Source organism: Lycium barbarum, chromosome 10 (assembly GCF_019175385.1).
Source record: "Lycium barbarum isolate Lr01 chromosome 10, ASM1917538v2, whole genome shotgun sequence".
Taxonomy (NCBI): Eukaryota; Viridiplantae; Streptophyta; class Magnoliopsida; order Solanales; family Solanaceae; genus Lycium; species Lycium barbarum.
Window position 1 is genome coordinate 69,267,194 of NC_083346.1, and position 2,904 is coordinate 69,270,097.

Genomic DNA, 2,904 nt, shown 5'->3' on the forward strand with positions numbered 1-2,904 from the left:
TGGTTTTCTTTTGCAACGGCAGCTAGTGATGGACTGCCATAAGAGAGACTCTCACTATCAGTTGAATGCCAAGCTTGATTGTGGGTGGTGATTTTATCTAGCAAACGAGTAATGACGATAAATGACTTGTCCATGAAGCATCCTCCCGCGGCAGTATTGACAGCAATCTGATTCATTGTATCTAAGCCCTTGTAGAGTTTCTCCATGAGAATAACATCCGGAAACCCGTGAGTTGGATATTGAGCTAGATAGTACTTGAACCGCTCCCATGCCGAATATAATTGTTCCCCCGGGAGCTGTTTGAACTCAAAGATCTTATCTCGAAGTTCAGCCTTTTTGCTCGGTGGGAACCATTTCATCAGAATTGTGTTGGCTAGCTCGCTCCAGGTACGAATAGAATTGCTAGGAAGCTTTTCATACCATTCCCTTGCTTGGCCAGCCATGGAATATTTGAAGACCCATAACCGCAGTGCATCAGCAGAAACAACACCTTGGGATTGTTGAGCACACACGTGTAGGAAGTTCTTCAAATGTCGAAGTGGACAATCCTCCACAGAATTTTGGAAATAACCTTCAAGTTTCAGCAGCTGATAGATATAACTATCAATTTTGAACGTAGCATTTCCAATCCTAGGAGGGACCACAACAGAAGCATAATCAGCTTCATTGATGAATTCCGCAAATATATTCTCATCTTCGTCCCTTCTGGTGAAAGTGGGTTCACTTGGAGTCCACCTTGGTTTCCTTGATTGCGATTCTGTCTTCCAGCCATGTTCACCACAACAACAAACAAGGTGTGATGAAATAGAAAAAGTTTTAAAGAAGAGTACGCACATTCAGTAATTTGAAAACCGTATTCCCCGGCAGCGGCGCCAAAATTTGATACGCTCAAATTACACCTATTAATGGCGTAAAGCGGATGTTGTCAAATATAGTAACCCAAACAAGGTTGGGATCGAATCCCACAGGGAATATGGAGAGAAAAGGGTACTAATTGTATGAGATACTAGTCTTTAAAGGCTTTAATCCTATTCCGAACAGTTTGAAATAATTGTTGAGTAATGTAATTCAATACTTAGACTTGAATTGTACTTAATGCGAGAGAAAGACTAAGGTTGTGTTCCAATGCGAGAGAAAGACTAAGGTTGTGTTCCCCATTTTGATTAGATATTATGCTTTAGGTTTCAATGTGATATATTTCTAATGGTTGTTCTAAGAGTATGCACTTGATCTCTTAAGGACTTCTTAATGTTTCCCAACAGTTAGGCCGTATTTCCTCTTTATGATTTTTCTAAATGTAAAAGAGTTGAAATCGAAGAGCGACCAATAATGCCAATTTAGACTTGTTCTTATCCCTAAGTTAGTCTATTAAACGAGGGTTAACGCCCCGAGTCATTGTTATTCAATCTTACCAATACTGACTCTCTTTCCCAAGAAAAGTTAGTATAATGGCTTAGGCTAATGCTTGCAATCATTACCCAACGCTAACGCACAAAGATAGAATAAACACTAACAACCATTATGCATATATCAATACTAGAAACCCATTCACATAATACCCATCATGAGATCCACAACCTCAGAATTAAAATTATCTACTCATCATTTTGGTTAACAAAGAAAGCTTAAAGGTTAACATAATATACTTACGATGTTAATACAATATGGAATGGAAGTGAAGTTGGTGCTTTAAATGCTCCAACCGCTTCAAATATTCAAGACTTAAGTTAATGCTCCAAAGAAAATTAGGATTGTGAATTAAAACCCTAACTTTAAGTATTTATAGGGCCAAAAATCACGCCAAGTTTCTGGACAAAAACACCCTTACGCGACATCGTTACGGACCGTAACACAGGTTACGGTCCGTCCTTTAGTTTCGTACTTTATCAGCTTGATTAGGTCAACTGTCACGGCTTCTTGTGACGGACCGTAACACAGGTTACGGTCCATATCTTCCAGCGGATCATGGCCTCAGTCTTCAGTGGCCAATGTGTTACATCATGACGTTACGCCCCGTAACCTGAGTTACGGGCCGTCCTTCTGGCGTAACCTGTGACACGACTTAGGCTTCTCACTGGAAATTTCCCTCAGCTTACGGTACGCGTTACGGCCTGTAAACTGAGTTACGGATCGTCCTTTATAGCGGCACGTATCTGGATCTTCCTCTCTGGTACGGATCACGTTACGGTCCGTAACTCGAGTTACAGACCGTCCTTTTTACTCCAAGTTGTCCGTTTTTCAGCATTTGTTATCATTTCCGTTCCTTAGTCAACCAATCCAACAAAACACCAAAATAACATCAGAAATGATGTAAAAACACTAAAAAAACAAGCAACACTTCTAGTGACAAAGGCATAAAATATGCCGAAATTCATGGCACATCACCGTCCGATTTTGATTAGATCATGAATTATTCTAGTTTGAATTTAAGAGTATCATTCCTTCTAATGTAGATTGTTCAATCTATGATGGTGAACGTTAAGTAGTTAAGAAGACAAAGAGGTATGTAAGGCTAACCCTTCTTTCATTAAGGCATGGTTCCCTTGCCACATATATATATATATATATATATATATATATATATATATATATATATATATATATATATATATATATATATCCATTCATGAGTTTCATAATGTTTTCCAAATGACTCTACCTCTAAGATTACCAAAGCTCATGATTCTCGATACTTTCCTGATACTAGTACTTCCTTTATATGATATTTGATCCTATAAGGATAGATGTAACGAGAACGATGATGGCAATGATGTTGATGATACTTATGGACTTTTATGTATACGTGTCTAAGTATTTACGACTATTATGTAACACTGAGCTTATATGGCCGGGTATGGTACCCATCGCGCGCGCACCTCTGCAGTTAGGTACGGATAACACTGA

The 2,904-nt window shown here is 38.9% G+C and overlaps 1 non-coding gene across 1 annotated transcript; it reads left to right on the top strand.

Moving 5' to 3' along the window:
- Positions 1-222: 222 nt before the first annotated feature.
- LOC132616345 (small nucleolar RNA R71) lies at positions 223-328 on the top strand. The gene has a single exon (XR_009573133.1). It is a non-coding gene; the product is annotated as a small nucleolar RNA R71 (small nucleolar RNA).
- Positions 329-2,904: the final 2,576 nt, after the last annotated feature.